The following is a 20,427-nucleotide window of genomic DNA, read 5'->3' as shown; positions in this document are numbered from 1 at the left end:
GGTCAGAGAAATCTTTGTTATTCAATACAAATTGTTCTTCCCAATACGCTAAAACTATGTTGGTGTTGCTATTGGCACATGGGGTGCCCATAGCTATGCTAAGCAGTTGCAAATAATAACTATCTTTAAACAAAAATACATTATTGTCTAATATTATTTCCAGCAGCATACATATAAAATCAATTTTCGCTGGTTCGTATATATGGCTTTGTGTTAAATAACTATTAACAGCTTCTATGCCATAAGAATGTGGTATCACTGTAAACAAGGAATTCACATCAAGGGCCATCAAATAACTCTTGATTAAATTTTTGTTTTAGCCAGTAGCTGTTGTATGCAAATCATAAATAAATTGTTTAGTATCACATGCTATGTTAACTGACTTCATTAATATTGTTTTTAAATTCTTTTCAGCATAAACTTGACAGTGGCTGGGTTACCCAGCTTTGACCAGCAACTATCAGCCTTAAAGGTGGTCGATGATACTATTATGTACTTTTGGTTGTCCTTGAATAGTAGGTACTAAGGGATACATAACTAAAAAAAATAATCTAATAGCTGCTTATTAATAAGATTACTAAGGTAGCAATCATTCAATGATTTAAAAATATATTCACATAGGTCTTCAATATGGGCTAAGGAAACTTTTTATACACTTTCTCATCATTTAGCATAAGAAACATCTCTTCACAGTAGTTGTCAGTATCATATATCACTATCCCACCACCTTTATCGGCTGGGCGAATTGTAATTGTTGAGTCATTCATAAAATCATGTAATGCTCTTCTTTCATCTCTATTCAAATTACAAAACCTATTGTGATATATTCCTTTCTGTGAATTCATAGCTTCTCTAAGTTCTATTTCACAAATGTTACAAAAAGTTTCTAACGAAGCATTTAACTCTGGATTAAACATGCTAGGTTTTTTTAAATTACTATGTGCTATTTGTACATCTCTAAACATTACTTTGAGCATAACATTTCGAGCAAACGCTTTAAAATAGTGTTCACAAAATCCATAGCTGAAGCCGGTATGAAGGATAAACCACGTTGCAATAAATGTTGCTGATAATGTGTTTAGCTCTTACTTGTCAAGTTAAAAATCAATGAATGTCCACCGACCACTGCTCCCATATCTTTTTGATATTGTGGTTCAAATTCTGTTCTCGCGGTGGTAATCTCCTTTTCCTTCCTCTGCTTACTGGACGATTGTGTTTGGTATATTCCATTTGCTGGATTTGATTTTTAACTTATCAAGTAAGAACTTAACACATTATCAGCGATGCTTATTGCAATGTGGTTCATCCTTCATACCGGCTTCAGGTATGGATTTTGCGAACACTATTTTGGACATTAGAGCGTATTACAATTCTCCCAACCGATAAAGGTGGTGGAATAGTGATATATGATACTGACAACTACTGTGAAGAGATGCTTCTTATGCTAAATGATGAGAAAGTGTATAAAGAAGTTTCCTTAGCCCGTATTGAAGACCTATGTGAATATATTTTTAAATCATTGAATGATTGCTACCTTAGTAATCTTATTAATAAGCAGCTATTAGATTATTTTTTAGTTATGTATCCATTAGTAGCTATTAGTAACCAAAAGTACATAAGAGTATGATTTGACCACCTTTAAGGTCGATCGATGCTGGTCAAGGCTGGGTAACCCAGCCACTGTCAATTTATATTGAAAAGAATTTAAAACCAATATTAATGAAGTCGGTTGACATAGTATGTGATACTAAGCAATTTATTTATAATTTGCATACAGCAGTTACAGGCCAAAATGAAAAGTTAATAGAGAGTTATTTTGTGGCCTTTGAATTCCTTGTTTACAGTGATACCACATTGTTATGGCATAGAAGCTGTTAATACTTATTTAACACAAAGCCATATATACGAGCCAGTGAAAATTGATTTTATATATATGCTGCTGGAAATAATTTTAGATAATAATGTATTTTTGTTTAAAGATAGTTATTATTTGCAACTGCTTGGCATAGCTATGGGCACCCTGTGTGCCAATAGCTACACCAACATAGTTTTAGCGTATTGGGAAGAACAATTTGTATTGAATAACAAAGATTTCTCTGACCATATTTTTCTATATAAAAGATTTGTGAATGATTTGGTACTAATTTGGACAGGGTCCTGGGAGTTATTGAATCAGTTTTTGTTATATATTAACAGTACTACTGATTTTTTTTTTTTTGCTTTACCCATGTCATTTTGAGTACACAAGTAGAATTTCTGGATATTATTATAAAGAAAAACATGGAAGGTTTCTTCTCAACAGAATTATATAGAAAAACATGTCATAGAAATAACATTCTCTGTAGGGACAGCATGCATCCTTCCCATATATATAAGAACATAATTAAAGGGCAAGGTCTGCAAATTTCAAGACTAAATAATGATGATGTTAAGTTTAAAGATTATATAAATGTGTTTAGAGAAGAACTATCTGAATGTGGGTATAATAACAAAGAAATTCATAAAGGGATAAAGGAGGTACAGACATTAAAGAAAGACAGAGCAAGACCCTGTATGAATGTGCCAACCTCAAATCAAGAAAATGTATCTAGATATATGTATGAGAAAAATGATGTAACATTTACAATAGAGTATTCTAGTAATGTTGAATGTGTAAGACAGATTATGAAAGAATTGGTTTATATTACAAGCAGATACTGAAATAAACCAAGTAATTAAGAATAAAAAGCAATTTAGTTACATGAATAAAAAGAGTCTGAAAAGACTTTTATGTTATACCAACAATAATAATTACAGCAGAATGGACAAGAATGTGATACCGAAATGTGGTAGCTGTAGTGTGTGCAGTATATTAGCATTGGATAATGAATTTATACACCCTAAGACTAATAAGAAATATAAGTTTAAGGTATCAGCAAACTGTACAACAAAAAATCTAATCTATTTAGCTGTCTGCAATTCTTGTAGTTCACTCTATGTGGGCATGACAAATAGGACACTAAGGGAACATATAAGAGAGCACTTAGCAGCAATTAGAAATAATGAGGTAGATAGACGTGCTCTTGCTAAGCATTCAGCTATGTTCTGTAATACACATGAATTTAGTTTTAAAGTAATAGAATGTTTAAATTTAAACTCAAGACTAGGAGATCTAAAAAACTTGACAGAACAATGTGAACTGAAGTGGATTTTAGAATTGCAAGCAGATGGATCCCCTGGTCTTAATGATAGGGCTTCTATTAAGACATGTTTAAAAGCTAGACCTTTGAAATGAAATGTGTCATAATATATCTATTTTTATGTCTGTACATATATATATATATATATATATATATATATATATATATGTTTTAAGGTGTTGTTTTAATATATTATGCATTTATTACTTAGTGTTTTGATATGAATATATATGGTTGTGCTTAGTTTTATGACTTCAGTAGGTGATAGTGGGTTTTTTGACTTTAAGAACTTGATTAAATAATTATTTAATTGATTCATTTATGTATATATATGAAGGAAGTGATGTGTTCATGGTCTGAAGAAGCATCGTTGATGTGAAACCACTAACCATTTAATAAATTTATCTACTTTTAACCACCTCGTTTGCTACATTATTTATTTTATTTTACTGTTATATATTTTGTGTAGTAGAGGTTCACATTATTTCTTGGAATGTTGACATGTTGCACATAACCTGAACCAGCTGTCTGTCTAAGAGGTATCTGTCAATAATTTCTTGATCTGAGAGTTGGCTTGCAGCCTGGCTCTAGCTGTCTGCCTTCTAGGATGCACAAACAAATCCTACTGCTTAACTTGTAGTACCACAGCCTTTTGAAGTTCATTCACTACAGATTACATTTTTTTTATTTTTTTTATTCACTATTGCTACAGATTCAGTAGGATTCCTTTGGTGATAGCTATCTTTCCTTGCATCAAAGTATTGCATTTGCTAAGGATTTTGAAAACAGAGTTGGTGTTGCACTTTGTAGCATTTAAGTTGTGTTGTGCGCACACACACACTATATTTTGGAATCTGGCAGGTGAGTGTGGAGTCTGTAATTATCCGACTCTGAATAAATAATTGCTCAGACTGATTCCAGCATGTCTTCTGAAATCACGTCCACAACTAGTATGCTAAGGTCTTCCTCTGGCATGCTGTGTTGTCCACAACTGGCTTTTGGAATATGGCCCATAGTCTGATGAATGGTACATGCAGAAATAAAGCATCCCTCTTATGTTCCACTATAGCGTCAGTTATGGAAAATGAATGCACTTATGTGACATGAGAATAGAATGCACAGTCTTTGCATCTGCCAACATCATCTTGTATACCTGCTGAACCATTAACCCTCCCTGTGAAAAATGAGACAAGAAGAAATGCCAATTTAAAAGTGCTATACAATTCTGTGCTTGTATATATGTGTGACGTCTCCTCATCTGGGCCAGTAATCAAGGAGCCTGAATCTTCACCACTGACACTAGTGAAGGATATTCACTTGGAACAAATATAGATGCACACACTATTTCCAGATGCAGATTTCTGCACCAAGCACAATTTCCCTTAAGAGTACACATGGAGCACACTCAGTCTTGGATCTGGATTTCCCTCTCTTTCCAGGCCCCCAAGTAAGACTACTCAATGGCATAGCTATAGAGTTGAGTCTTCAGCCAAGTGTCCTAGGCCAAGTCCTCCATCACTCTCTCTGTGAAACCAGTGCTCTGTGTCCCTGCTCCAAGTACCTAACAAATTCACTCTTTGAGATTTGACCCCCCCCACACACACACACACACATGCACACACATGGGAAAGGCTGGCACAGATTTACTAGCTATGCCCGTCTGCCCAGAATATAAGGTATTGCCACCAGGACACTCCAAAGCCAGCTACTCTAAAACTCTTGCAAGGGTACCCAATTTTGTCAAATTAATACTAATATAAATGGCAGTGCTTGACCAATGCAGCAAGGCTTTCAGGAAGGTCGACATGTCACCAAATAAATATAAGTACTCTCAAAGGTTAAAATGTTCTCTAAAAGACCAGCCACAATGAAAGGTTTAAATATATTTAATAATAAACAATAAAAGAACATGGACATATCAAATATATATTTACGGTAAACACCAGAGTTTCAGGAATGGGAAATATTAAAAATAACACAGATGGATTGACTCACACAGATACAGAAAAAACAGTGCTTAACTAAACTCACTATATTTTCTTGACTATTCTAAAGCATATCTATTCCCTGGTCACTTACTAAAAGTAAGCCAAGATGAAGTGGGTGAGAGATCCTTTTATGTCAGGTTCTTAAAAACGGACTGCCTTGAGACTTCTACCTCATCTAGTATTAAAAACATCATGACATCACATACATCTAGTCACCTAATTTTGGTTCCCACACTATCCCCTTTACTAGAGGCTGCCAGGATGTAGCATATATGTGTTATCTTACACCTAGAGCTTTGATAAGAATTGTTGCAGCTTCTGGAAATCATTAAGCAATTTCAAACGTCCACCTTTCCAGTGTAGTAATTAGTTCACCCCAGGGACCATACAGAAGGCTTCCTAATTCAGAATTTGTGTCTCTGGCTGCATTGAGACCTGTGAGATAAAATCTTTATCGCCAAAAGTAAGAAAATTAATTTCAGGATATTTTTCTAAAGGTTAGCTGGGGTTGTGCTTAACCTCTTCTCTGCCAGTGTCCTCTTTTACAATATTAATCTTAACAGTTACCATACAGTCTGACATATAGGTGCATTTCTTTTCTGTCCAGCAGGACACACTGTTGGTACATTTTTAATACAAGCAGCTTTACAAATACATTTTGCAAAAGCATCTGAACAAATCAGTTTGATATACAAATGCCAGATAATTCTTTACAAAACTCCATCTTGCTATGCTGCCATATATTATACATCAACTGCTCTACTTTTCCTGGCATACTTGGTAGTACCTCACATTGTCACAACAAGGTAGACTGAAAGTGGTGATACCCATGGGACAGCAGCTCATAGAAAAAGCCTAAGCTACACAATAAGGAATATGTCAAAGGAATGGAGGGATCAGAGAATTTAAGACTGTAAACCAGATGTTAATCCTGGTCTTCTGCACAGCAAAAGCAAAAAAAAAAAAAATGACTCAATGGCAAGGACCATTTGAAATAATAGAAAAGGAAAATAACATAGGTGCACTACAGAGTTAGACAGAAGACAGACTGGTAAGAGAAGACCAAAGTAAATACAGAATGTTAACATCTTAAAACCATGGAGGGAAATACAAGCTACTGTCTTCAGTCAAGTATTAGGAGTTAGTATTTATTTATTTTATTTATTTATTTTACATTTGTTGACCAGGCTAGTCTAACTGGATATATGCCCATTTTTAGTAGAGTCCCGGGGAGAAAAGCTCCACATAAAACAGATAAACACAAAAAGCATTAAAATTTCAGTTACAGAACATTAAACTTCAGATACAGATAGTTTGTCTGACTAAAACAAGTGTTTAAAGTAATTTTGCATACATGATGGAACAGAAAAATAGAACAAAATATAAGATAAGATAATCCTTTGTGTGTGTGTGTGTGTGTGTGTGTGTGTGTGTGTGTGTGTGTGTTTTTTTTTTTTTGTGAACACTGTGGGAAGAAAGTATTCAGAAGGATATGGGAGATTCCTATCTCAGAGTTATAAGTAAGGAAAAGAAGAACAGACTAGTTAAAAAAAGAAATGGGAGAGTAAGTGGAAGGGCAGAAACTCATCAAGAGACAGAAAGATGTCCAATCCATCTTTCTTTGGTACAGTAAGTGCAACTAGAAGGTATAGGCCTTAAAGTGGCAATAAAGTGAGTAAGTAGTCTGGGAAGAATGATTGTGATGAAAATAACATAGGTATTATAAGTATACTTGAGAAAAACAGAAAGTAGCTTCTGCCCCTGCAGTACAGGTGGATGATGAACTATCTAAGCTATGGGAACAAAAAGAAAAAGAGTTTCTATCAAAGAACAAAGATGTGTGCCCTAAAGTGCAAGAGAAAAACAAACTTTATTCATTGGCAGAACTTTAAACATAAAACCTTGTTAAAATACCTAAGTCACAAAGAAAGATGGATAGAGAAGTGATAAAATGGTACAGCTAGGGGAAATTGAAAATTATAAAACAGGGTGGAACACCCCCATAGTCTTAGGTTCAAAACCTATCAGTACAATCATAGGTTAATAGGTTCATAGGTAGGTATTAGGCTATTGGCCCTAGGGCCTGTATAAGCCTAACCAAAAAGGTACCCTGGCTTTCGCCACCCAAGAAAGTTATTTTCCTGTACCCCTGTCGAGCAGAGCCACAGAGTTGATCCCCAGGGAGAGTTTCCTATTTCCCATCCAATTATCAAGATTTTTTCTTGAAGAGTGCTAATGAGGAGCTTTGTCTGATATAGATAGGTAGTTTGTTCCAGAGTATGGGAAGTCTCTAGGACAGGAAGCTATCCCTCCAGCATGTTCTGTTTATTGTGGTGACAAAGTTTAGGTCCCTAGAACATTTAGCTCAGAAGGATTGAGATTTCTTTAAGTGGAGCATGTCCAACAACTCTGGGTTTGACATAGCTTTGCATGTTAGGCAGAGATCACCTCTGAGTAGGCAATATGCAATGGAGTAAAGCTGGAGTTTTTGAGATGGTCTGCATAGGGCATCTGTTTGAGGCCGGTAATCCTCTTTGTGAGGTATTTATGTGGCCTTCCCAGTTGTTGTAGATGTCTTGTGAGATACATACTAACAGTGGCGTTGTACTCTGTAATGGGTCTAATGAGTGATGAGTAGAGGGGAAAATGACCTCTTTTGTCCTGGATGAGAAACCTTTTGTGATGAGGTGTGCCACATAGAAGAATTTCCTGACTACTGTGGTGATGTGATTATCAAAGAGAGACTACTGTCCACCTGTGTCCCAAGGTCTCTTATCACATTTTCGATGTTAAGTAGACTACAACCTATGAGGTAGCTCATGGGTACAGAGTTTTTACCAAAGGGGATGACAATGCACTTTTTGGCATTGAGCTTGAGGCCATGGCTTTGACACCAAGCATCTGTCTCAATGAGGCCCTTTTATAGGATGTCCACATCATTAGGAGTTTCAATTATAGCTCCTAGTTTGCAGTCATCTGTGAACTTCATTAGCCAAAAACCTTCTGTGTTAGCCTGTACTTCAGAAAAGTAGATACCAAACAGGAGAGGACCGAGGACTGAACCCTGTGGTATTCCACTTTTCACTGGTCTGAAGTCGGATTTGGAATCTGCTACTTTCACAGTGTGGGTTCTGTCAGTGAGCCAGTTGGCAACCCATCTTGTGACATAGGGATTTATACCTAGTTTAGCGAGTTTAGCTATAATTCTAGAGTGGGGGATGGTGTCAAAAGCCATGGCGAGATCTAGATAGGCTGTGTGAGCCACCTTACCCTCGTCTACGGCTTTGGTGACTGCTTCAAAGAAGTCTATCAGGTTTAGGAGACATGATCTGCCATCAGAGAGTTCTGGAAAGATTTTTGGAAGCTGAATGCCTTTTCAAAATTTTCCAGCTACACACTAGACTTGATGAGATAAAATTTGGTGTGGGCAAGATTCTTAACTACATTAGACCTGGCAAATACTCCTGACAAACAAGGTCAAATGAGGAGACAACATTATTCACACTAGAGAACATATTCATAAGTTCATAGGTTCATAGGTTATAGGTATTTGCTACACTTATGTCAAAGCATAGTAACACCATCTGATACAGTTGAGAGAATAGTAATGTCCCCCATTTAATAAACCTTCTTCATACCTCCAGTGAAAATTTGCACTCAACCATTTATTCACACTTGTTTTAAATGTGGTATTGGTGAATTTTACTTGATAGCTAAGGGCGGCCTATTTCAGAAAAGGGATATACACTTGGTCAGTTAGCTGTGAGACCACCTGGTGGTCTTGATGTCGTAGTATAGGTTTAGGTCTCTAGAATGTATATTTGGTTACAAATGATTCTATGTAAGTGAAAGAGTTCAAAGAGTGCTGTATCATTCATAGCATGGAAGGCTGAGGAGAGATCTGCCATCATGATCTCCCATCATGAGACTATATGACACTGAGTACAGGGTAAGTGCTTTTAGTCTATCAGAGTAGCTAGGGGTACTGAGATTTAATATAGTTGATGAGATAATGTTGACATCTGTTTCATGTTGGTTTATGTGCTTACCAAGGTACATGCCTAATGGTGCATCATATTCAAAGACTGGCCTAATAAGGAATGCATGTCCATACTATAACTCCCTTGGACCTTGATAAGTGACCACAAAGTATAAGCTGAGCAAAACAGAAGGATTTTCTAACCACAACAGAGACATGGCAATCAAAGATGAGTCTGCTGTCAACACATTTACCCAAGTCCTTGATAAATGTGTCCATTTTAAGTGGAATGTTTACATGAGGGGTTGTCATGGTCTAAAATTGCCCAAAATAAACTATTCTGCATTTCTTGTTATTAAGGGTAAGGTCATGCTTAATACACCAAGGACTGGTTTAGTCCATCCCTTGCTGGAGAATTTGAGTATCAGAATGCGATTTAATAAACTACCTCAGTTTGCAATCATCAGCAAACTTTGTTAGCCATAGCCCTTTGATTTCAGCCTTTATGTAACAAAAAGTAGAGAAAGATGAGAGGGCCAATTACCAAGCCCTATGGGATATCACATTTTTCTTCTAGAGCAAATATCCCTTACCTTAACAGTATGGGTTTTGTCAGACAGCCAATTACCAATGCAGCAAACTATGTATGGGTTAACGTTGAGTTGGAACTGTTTTCCAATAATCCCAGCATGGCAGATAGAGTCAAAGGCATTGGGAAGTTCTAGATAAGTAATATGGAGGGTATGCCCCTTAGCCATGGCCTCATTTATTCTTTCAAGGAATGCAGATAGGCTGGACTGTTATGATCTGCCTTTTGCAAAGTCAAACTATGTGTATCCAGGGGTATAAGGTAATTTATATCATTCTTTATTAGCTCAGTATCAACCTGTAGCCCTACAGCCTTATATATAATACTAGTGAGACTAAGAGGCCTGTATTCAACCAATGTCAGGAGAGGAAACCACAGCTCTACAACTCAGCAGTAAAGGCACTCTGGTTGAAAAATTGAGATTCATGTGGAAGGTAATACCTTTTTAGATACATGGTATCCCTGGAACATTCCAGATGATAATGGATAGATTCCTGAAACCCCATACCCACTATGCTGCTGCTACTGAGACAATGTCTAAGCTGCGTGGTATACAGTACTCCCTGGGATAGAGCACTGATTTCCATTGACCTTTTTCAGCCCGGAAGTGGAGTCTGATTAAGGAACTTACTCAGAGTCACACAGTTAGGGAATGGAGGCTGAGAGAATCAAACCTGACATCATTGGACCTCAGGATACAGCTCACTACCATTTTCTTAATACTCTAAGCCAGATGCCAGTTTTAACTGTGACCGTCTCCAATAATAAAATAGATTGAATTTAAGTACTGGTTAGGACACGGAATTATAATCCCAAAAAGAAAAAGAAAAGAAGTAAGCAGTGACAATCTGTCTGATTTAAGAAACTAGGAAACAAGTGAGGGTATCTTTTAGTATTAATGGAGTATTATAAAATGTTTGTACTCCACTTTACTATGATAGCATAACTCCTTATACACCCATCCATGTGTAAATTCCCCATAATGTAAGAAGGACTGCAGAAACAGATACTGATTTCAATCAATAAAGCTAATTATTAGGTTCCAAGCCAGGAATGCTATAAACTGACTTAGTTAACCCATTTAACATACATACTGGAAAAGAGCTAATTGCAATGCTGTCACAACACTTACTGACGAGAAGCATCCAATTGTTTCCTCAGTTTAAAGCTGAGCAGGGCAGAAGTCAGATATTCTGCAGTTTGGTTAGAATGCTTAGGTATAAAGTGGGTATTTAACTCCCTCAAGAGCTATTTGTTAGGTAGAAAGCTCACTCTAATAACATGCGATGATCATGCCCCCACTATTATGGCTACATCAGCAGATAGATTAAAATATAAAATAATGCACGTGGACCCCCATCATTACATCCTTTTAGGTTGAAAGTTCAATTCAGGCCTGATTTACACCATCAAAATGTGAATACACTTTCCTGGACAAAACAACCTGCCCAGATTTCATGAAGCTGAGCCATTCAAGTAATGAGGCTTAATTCATAGGTTCATAAGTTTATAGGTTGGTACTAGGCTATCGGCCCTAGGGCCTATACAAGCCTAGCCAAACAATTCCCCGGATATTTTTTCCCACAATATTTACTTCCCTGGACCCCTGTCTAGCAGGGTGACTGACATGATCCCCAGGGTGAATTTCTTATCTCCCATCCAATCATCAAGGTTTCTTTTGAAGAGGGCCAAGGAGGCACTCTGCTTGACAGGTATGGACAGTCTATTCCAGAGTATGGGGAGTCTCTGGGTCTGGAATCTGTCCCTCCAACATGTTTTGTTTATTGTGATGACAAGGGTTATATCCCTGGAGTGTGTGGCTCTGAGGGATTGGGATTTCTTTAAGTGGAGCATGTCCAACAGCTCAGGGTTTGACATGGCCTTGTATGTTAAGCAGAGATTGCCTCTGAGTAGACGATATGCCACAGCATAGCTGGAGTTTTTTTAGATGGTCAGCATAGGGCATCTGCTTTAGGCCTGTGATTCTTTTAGTGAAGTATTTCTGTGGCCTTTCTAGTTGTTGCAGATGTCTTGAGAGGTACATACCAAATGGGGTGCTGTATTCTATAATGGGTTTAATGAGGGATGAGTACAGTGGAACAATGGCCTCCTTTGTTCTGGATGAAAGGCCCTTAGTGATGAGGTGTGCCACATAGACAAATTTCCTGACTGTTGTGTTGATGTGGTTATCGAAGGAGAGACCACTGTCACCTCTGTCCCTAAGTCTTTCATCACACTTTTGGTGTTTAGTGTACTGCCACCTATGTGGTAATTCATGGGTACATGGTTTTTCCCAAAGGGGATAACTATAAATTTCTTAGCATTAAGCTTGAGCCCATAGCTCTGGCACCAAGCATCTGTTTCTGTAAGGCCCTTTTGTAGAATATCCACGTAATTTGGGGATTCAATAATGGCTCCCAGTTTGCATTCATCTGCAACCTTTGTTAGCCAGAGTCCCTTAGTGTTGGCCTGTACTTCAGAGAAGTAGATGCCAAACAAGAGCGGTCCCAGGACTGAACCCTGAGGTACTCCACTTGTCACTTGTCTGGAGCTGGATTTGGAGTCGGCTACTTTTATAGTCTGGGTTCTGTCAGTACGCCAGTTGGCAACCCATCGAGTGATGTAGGGATTTATGCCCAGCTTAGTAAGTTTATCAATGATTCCCGAGTGGGGAATGGTGTCAAAGGCCTTGTCGAGGTCCAGATAGGCTGTGTGGACTGCCTTACCCTCATCCACAGCTCTATAGACTGATTTGAAAAAGTCAATCAGGTTCAAGAGACAAGATCAGCCCTTCACGAACCCAAACTGGGTGGGGTCCTGTGTTTGAAGACTGCCAATGTCTTTGTTTATAAGTTCCATGATAATGCATTCCATGCCCTTGCAGATCAGGCTCATCAGACTGATGAGATGGTAGTTCCCAGGATCCAAGGTGGATTCCCCCCTTGTGGAGTGGGATAACTGTAGCTGTGTGCCACTCAGTGGGCACAAAGCCTGAGGTGAGGCTATGATTAAACATAACACTTAGGTGAGGTGCCAGTTCATTTTGTAGTTCATGTACTACACAGCCTGGGATGTCATCTGGTCCCATGGATGGTGTATTCTTAGCTTTGGAGACTGCGGTTTCTACCTGTGTGGCCGTGATTACCAGAATTTGACAATCGTTTGGTATTGAGATGGGCCCTTTAGGGGGTGAGAGGGGGATGAAGTTGGCACTAAATCGATCTGCCAGGATATTGGCAATATCCTTAGGATCAGTATATTTAATGACATTCTGTTGTAACTCAGAGCAGATCTGAGCATTGCCATTTAGATTCTTGACATAACTATAGAATGCCTTGTGGTTGTCTTTGGAATCTTTGGCAATTTTATTTTCGTAACTAGCTTTGGAGGATTTTATGAGGGACCTAAGCTTCTTACTGAGGCTGGTAAAGGAGTTTTTTGCATCCTGGGATTTTCCTCTTTTCTGAAACAGTTTCTTCCTTCTGTTGTATAGTTTGTTTATGGCAGGGGACCACCAGATGAGCTTCCTTTTTTGGTGGAGAGTGTCTTGGTTCTATTTGTGATGGCATGATTCATGCACAAGTGGATGTGCTCATACAGTGCCTTAGTATAGGATTCAGCAGTCGAACTTTCAGCTCCCATCTGCATGGGTGCCATGAAGTTTGTCACTTCTGACTTAAGTAGCATGAAGTTGGCTTTGGAGAAGTTTTTTTACAGAGGTTTCCTTACTGGGAGTGGGGGTGGGATGTGGATGTCAAAGCTGATTTGCTTATGGTCAGACCTAACCAATGAGGAGGTGACCACTGGTGTGAAGCATCTGTCTCCCATGTTGGTAATGACCAGGTCTAGGATATTGGAGCCCCTGGTGGGACAATGGATTAGTTGATCCAAGGCAATGGAATTTATGAATTCCAAGAACCGTTGGGAAAAGGTGTTGGCACCTGAGTTGTTTTCCCAGTTAATGGCAGAGTAGTTGAAACCACCCAGTATTAGGGTGTCTGGTTGTATCTTAATATTTTCCAGTATGTTTAGAAAGGTGTAGTAAGAATCTTGGGGCATGGTGGGGGATCTGTAGCAAGCTACAATTTGGATTGCAGTCTTACCTAGTGTTAGTTACACCTGGAGAATTTCAGATGCATTGTGTTGGGCAACTAGCCTGAAGGTGTGAATATCCTTGGTGAATATGGACACTCCTCCACCTTTAGTGTTTCGGTCTTGGTTTGGTGGTCGAAAAGTGTGGTAAGAGTAGTAGCCTGGTATTGCAGGGGTGCTCTCTGGAGTCTTAAACCAGGTCTCAGTTACTGCACAGATATCGATGTTCTCCATTTTTAGGAGTGCCTCGAGAGAGTGCATTTTGAGGTTTAGACATCTAGCATTGAGTAGCATTACCTTCAGATTTTGCATGCTTGTATCTGTTATGGTGGTGGTTTTGTCCTTTGAACCTTGCCTAAAAAAGGCAATATAGGGGTGGCAAGAGCTTTAGCCAGTAACCTGAATCCCAGATGTGACAGGTGCAGACTATCTCTGGCAAAGCACCATGGTTTGTCAATCATGTCATCCCAGGCAGACAGATACTGGATCCCCTTTGAATGACACCAGAAGCTTAGCCAATTGTTGAAGTCAATCATTTTGTCCTTATACTGTGGTATCATTCTGGGTGAAGGCAGGATGGTACTCAGGGCTAGGGTCATACCTGCCTGGGCCACATGATCCGAGAGCTCTTCCATGTCTCTTTTCATGTAGTCCAGGAAGGTACGTCTCAAGTCATTCACTCCAACATGGACAATGACAGTTATAGTTTTACTTGTTGTGGAGTGACTTGAGTGCATGCGTTATGTGGCAGATCCTGGCACCCAACAGGCAGGTGACTGTACTTTTCTCCTTGCTCAGCCTGGTGAGTGGGACATCAGTGTGCCTGACTATAGAGTCACTTATGACTAAAGTGTTGGGTACGTTGTCTTGCCTTAGGGGCTGTTGTTGTGTGGTGGTGTTGTGAGCTATGTGTCACTTTGGTTGTGACTGGTGTTTGCGCGCATTTCAGCTTCGGAGGTCCTTGTTGCTTGGGCAGATTAATGTTAAGGGCCTCCACATATATGGGTTTAGTGTTGCTAGGTGTGGGTGTTGATGGTGTGGGTTTTGAAGGGCTATGTATTGCTTGAGGTGTAGTGCAGGTGTTAACCTTCTCCTCTTGACTGTCTAGCACAGTCTTGGCTGGAGAGAGCTTTGCTTCCAGATTAGCTATGTAATTGCATTTCTCACAGGTTTTAGTGTTGGGTGGTAGGAGGAGAGGGTTGTCTCTGTACATGAGGCAGTTGCTACATTGGCCCAGTATGTCCAGATTCATCTGGTGGACAGGAGAAATCACCGGAAGCTGACCATTGGACATGCCTGATTAGGTGCTTTTTTTGTAAAGTACAAGAGCTGTTTTCCCTTACCTTTGCAAGGTACTTTGCAATTATAGGCTGTCTAGTGCCTACACCTTGAAACACATTGAGCTGATTCTCATCAGTGAGTATTATACAACTGACTGAAAAGCATGGCAAAAGTGCATAACGTTTTACAGATAAAGTATATAGAATAATAGTTATTCAGATGTTAAAAATATTGCTTTAAATAGTGGGTGCTCTAGTATAATAGCCTCTGTCCAACAATTAGGCTGGATTAATTACTTAACAGATATTACTTATGAATGAATGAATAAAGCATAAGAGAAGGCTAAGGAAAACCCATAGTTGAGATCATTCTCCCTTGTTAAAGGAGAACACAGAGACTCTAGAGATGAGGCTTGTCTTCATAGGAAAACAGACTCAAAAAACTTCAGCTATTCTCTGTCTCATATCACCTAGTTAGAGGCGATCTCAGCTTGACTTACAAAGCCATGTCTGGCTCAGCTCTGTTTGAAATGCTGCATCTAAAGAAATCCCAATCAATCAGCACCACACTTTCCAGAGACCTCTACCTCATTACCAGAAACAATAGAACATGCTGGAGGGACAGGTTCATAATCCAGAGACTGCCCATGCTATGGAATAGACTTCCCATACATGTCACAATAGAGCACCTCAATAGCCCTCTTCAAGAGAAATCTTGATGAGTGGATGGGAAATGGAAAATTCACCCCGAGGATCACTCCAGTGGCTGTACTCGACAGAGGCACTGGAAACTAAGGTTGGGTGGCACGATGACAGGGTAATACTATAGGCTAGGTTTGTAAAGGCTCCAGGGCCATTAGCCTAGTACACAGCTATCAACCTAAAACAAAATTTCTTGCTAAAAGGCAGGAATTTATCTATGAATACTCCAGGAGAAGTAATGTATCAGATTATATTTTCCAACACATTGAAATTGTGTTAAAGGTACTGTTTTATTTGGTGTAAAGATCTTGTGTCTTTATATAATTTGGAAGAATCTGCATTTTTTGATTTATTGAATGAAATAAACTGCTTTGTTTCAGCTACATTATTTTCCACTATTATCTATATCTATATTTATATCTCTCTGCAGGATTCAGTAAACTTCAGTGCAGGAATATCTTATTCTTGCATGGAAGGGACTGTTCCCATGCAGCACAGCAGTGCGCCATGCATATTCATAAAGGCGTACTGCCATGTTCTAATACATACATGGGGATGTGTACAAGCACAAGGGGAATGTCTGAGAGCAGTGCTCTCACAATACACATGCCTCCTGCACACCAGAATTGGTGTACGGCAATTTAAAAAGAGCAATATCCCTCATCACACCTCTCAACCCATTAGCGTAAGAAATCTGGATAAGGCCATAAAAATGGGCGACAACTTTTAAATATTGCTATTACAAACTTAGAAAGATGATAGAATAACAGGTTTTGAATTAGCTGAGTTTTCTGAATGGTATGAAGTCTAAAACACAAAGGTCTGTCATTATCTTCAAACTTCAGTTTTTAACGATGTGCCAGAAAGCCACAAGTGTATGAAAAGTGGACCAAGAATATAAGGCAAAAATCCGGACATATTGTAAAAAGTTATATGTCATCAATCTTTGCAAAGCGCAGCCCCCAACAAATATTTTTTTTTTTCACATCTGCAATAAAGTTTAAGCGTAGCTGCATTGGTGTGCCTGTTGCTTAGCTATGCTTAGCCCATCTTAAATGGCACAAGAAATAAATAGCAAAAGACATCCAACATAAGCAGTAGTGTAGTGATTGGAGCATATGCTTTGTGTGTAGTCATCATGGTTTGAACTCCACCAAGACCATTTCCATTTTGTATGTGAAATCCGTATAATTTTAATTTATTTGTATATTTATGTATTAAGTAACTTATATTTCTCAACCAGAGTAGTGTAGTAGGCACAGATGTGAGATGTCAGTGTACTGAAGATGTGAAACCCCCATAGAAACATAAGTGTCCCATAGATGTAGTCACACAAAATGTAATGTCAGAAAAGCACATAGGGGGATGTTATGGAAGGTTAACATGCATATCATTGTTGTTCTTCTTTTGGCTTTTCCCAGTTAGGGGTTGCCACAGTGGAACTCCGGTCCGCTAATGATTGGCAGTAGATTTTTATGGTGCCAAGGTGCCAGCTCGATGCCCAACCTTCAACGAAGGCACGCCCATTTCACACATGTCTTTCGAATGCCACTCGAACGTAGGGGGGACATGCAGACTCAACAAAGAAGGTGCTCCAGGTGAAAATTGAATGGGAGAACCTCTTGCTGTGAGGCGACAATGTTACCACTGCACCACCGCAGCTGGTGTCAACATACGTATCATTAGCTATCCTAAATGATGAATTAAACCCACCATCATGATAGTCCAAAAACTGAAAGCTGAACAATTATAAGTTATGCTCAGCTAAGCTGAGGCACTGTAAGCATTGCTGAAATGTGAATGCTAAGCAGGAGTTACTGTAGCTAAGTAGATTTGTGCACTGGTAAGCTTTGCTTAGCAGCTACCTCTTAAGCAGTGCCCACCCTAGCAAAGCAGGTGTGCCCAGAGCTTAACTTAGCTCAGCATTTTCAAAATCATCCAATCACGGCAAAGTGTGGGAAATCAGCCCTATTTAAACCTCATAGGCGGGAATGCAGCCCATAACCAGTTGTAGCTCCTCACTGCAGGCACCATGGCTGGAGTTGGAGAGGCTGATCACTTCTGGGCGAAACACTGGGGCATCCAGGAGTCCAGGGTCATGTTCAGACTCCTTGTGCAAAACCATGAAGAGAGACTGCTGCAGGGCCAGTACCAGGGCTCGGAGTACAAAGTGAAGGCCTGGGACCATCTTGCACATGGCCCCACCAGTGCTACTGGTATACCTTGGACTGGTGAGCAGGTCTGGCATCATTATGCTGATTTGAAGTGGAGGAAGACTGCTTAAAACTGCTTTAATGATCCTGCCTGCATCAACCACTGTTCTGGCCAGCAACAAAAAAACAGCCCTTCCAAGTCTCAAACGCAGGCCGCAGTACGCCATAGTGAAAGCAATGTAGCACTACACCATTGGAGTTGTACAAATGTCTGTTGATTTTTCAAGTATATTATTAAGTACAGGTACTGAAGAGTAGTGAAAAAAACTGCATTTACTACTTGAAATGTTTGCCACCTTGTTCTGAATCAAACACTGTCCAAACAGTCATGTATCTATTTCTAATTATACACATATAGGATAACTATGGTGAGATAAATATGGGAATGTGTATAATACACATTAATACACATATATACATATAAAAAGGATTCTAGATATACATATGTACACACATATATATATATATATATATATATACACACACACACACACACACACACACACACACACACACACACACACACACACACACACACACACACACACACATACACATATATATATGCGCGCACACACACACACACACACACACGTAGTTGAGTCATACCTCAGCACCATACATTTCCACCTCTCAGTGCAGGGGACATAATATATAAGTACTGCATTTACTTACTGACAGACATCCTAACATCATCACAGTGCAGTACCACAGAAACCACAGTAATGAGTCTGTGGAGTAGACCACAAATAAGAGCAATAAACCTGGACAGTCTGAAAGAATCTGGTCAGTTGAGAGGTATACACACAGCCCCTTAGTGCAATAAAGTAGGGCCAGGCCTAACCATGAAAATGGAGATATATTATAAATACTGAAGTAGATAAGTTGGCACAGTTGATGCAGTCACACCCTCCTGTCTGTTCTAACATATCACAACTGGAAGAGCACAATTCTCAAGCACACTTACTTCCCACTAGTTAGTGACGTACATCTACACATCACACCACTGATTTGCAGAAATACACAACACCTATGCTGGCCAGACAACAGTACATCTGACAAATATCTGGACATAACATCACATTAGTGCAAGTACACTTAGCTGCTAGGCATGTCACCAAGCACTGTGTAAACTACAGGCAGACTGACACAATAGCAACCCACAAGTTCTGCTATGAGAGAACACACATGTAATAGCAGATATAGATGGCACTACAGGAATGTAACAGCACAGAGTAACAGACACCCGTGTGAAAGTGCATACCCACAACCAATCACACCACAGTCACAGTGACATACTGGTCAGCCAAATTCATAGTACAGTATATGGACTGTGTGAACAAAACCTATCATCATGTTTGCCAGTCACACACTACACCTACATATATGGCCCAATTCACAGTGTAGTCTGATGCCTGACTGTGGTATGGGACATGTCTCAGGCTGGCCCTACAAACATATAAACTGATAGTTACCAGAAGCTGGAGCAGCATGCAACATCAGATAAAAAAGGATCAAGAAAACTGACATCTAACCCACTCTGTACACAGTCCAAATAACATATTCACAATATACTGCTAAACAATACTGATACTCTTTCAACAATCACCATAACAGACCTCACTACTGTACAGACTCCAAAAGAATGTCCAGGTTTCGTCCTCAAATATAAGGCCTCCTATACATAACATGTCTGGCAGTCCGGTATATCACTGTGTTGCTATCAGGAATGAAGTCATTAAATAATGATATACTGTACATATCCACCTCTTACTGCATGACATATGGAGAAAGGGTGACAGACATGGGGGACATTGGCACAGACACGGGGGCATTAGTAACATATTGATGTTATAAACTGAAAAAATTGCTGGTGTAACAGGGGTTGTTGTAACATATCTCCCCTGAGGGATATGAAGTCAGAAACACACATGGATTTTACCATTTACTGACTGCAGTCCTCAGAGTATGTTACTGAATGTATAATGACAAAATATTTGTGAGTAACACACCAAATGTAAAACACTACACTCTGGCCCGTCTGATGATAGCCCTACAGTTGAGAGTTATGTCAACCACATAACACTGTAATGTCAGTCTTTAAATCATGCACAACAGCCATATCCACACAAACCCTAACTTAACATTACTCCATCCCCAGGATTCAGCAAACTACCTTGCAGCAATAGCTTATTCCTGCACGGAAAGCACCACTCCCATGCAGCACGGCAGTGCACCATGCAAATGTATGAAGACACGCTGCCGTTCTCTAAAATGGACACGGCTCTGTGTGCGAGTGCAGGGGGCATGTCTGTGCAGTGCACAGACAATAAATACACCCCCTGTGCTCAGAAAGTGCTGTACAGCACTTCTGAAGATGTACTGGCATAATATTAGAGCTTAGC

This window comes from Protopterus annectens, chromosome 3.part0, assembly GCF_019279795.1.
Source record: "Protopterus annectens isolate FY-2018-M chromosome 3.part0, PAN1.0, whole genome shotgun sequence".
NCBI lineage: Eukaryota > Metazoa > Chordata > Ceratodontiformes > Protopteridae > Protopterus > Protopterus annectens.
The sequence above is the reverse complement of the archived record's forward strand: the minus strand, read 5'-3'. Positions refer to the sequence as shown.